Here is a 521-nt window from a genome sequence, read left to right as displayed (position 1 = left end):
AATGCTGCTAGCATCTGACATTTATTACAAGTACCATTATCGCTAATGGAGGCAGAGGAATAACTGAACATGCGGCACTCCGAGGAAGAGGGGGAAGCCATTGCTCTCGATTAAGCTACTAGCTTAGCTAGCTTCTAAACTAGCCGACCTAAAGTAGCAAGTTAAATTTGGTAGTTAGCAAGAACTTCTGCAACACAAGTGCTTTAAGTGGTGCAAGCGTATGTTGTCACTCAAAATTCAGATGAACCTAGAAAATAGTGAGTTTAATTCCTAAACAATCTGGAAGCAAGCATAACAGTGCAAATACAGAAAACAGGAAATGAGTACGGTTTACCGCAGGAAACAGCAGTTCGTCAAAGGTTTGAACATTTTACATATGTCACACCTAAAGGTACATAACACCAGTGCAAGTGCATATATTTATAAATGTGTTTTTGATCAACACAAAACAAATTTAAAAATGCAACATGTAAATTCTGAGTCTCAACCCAGATGCTGTGGGTTGGCAACTCAGACCTAAT

This window comes from Monopterus albus, unplaced genomic scaffold (assembly GCF_001952655.1).
Source record: "Monopterus albus unplaced genomic scaffold, M_albus_1.0 scaffold522.1, whole genome shotgun sequence".
NCBI lineage: Eukaryota > Metazoa > Chordata > Actinopteri > Synbranchiformes > Synbranchidae > Monopterus > Monopterus albus.
Note: the sequence above shows the minus strand (reverse complement) of the source record.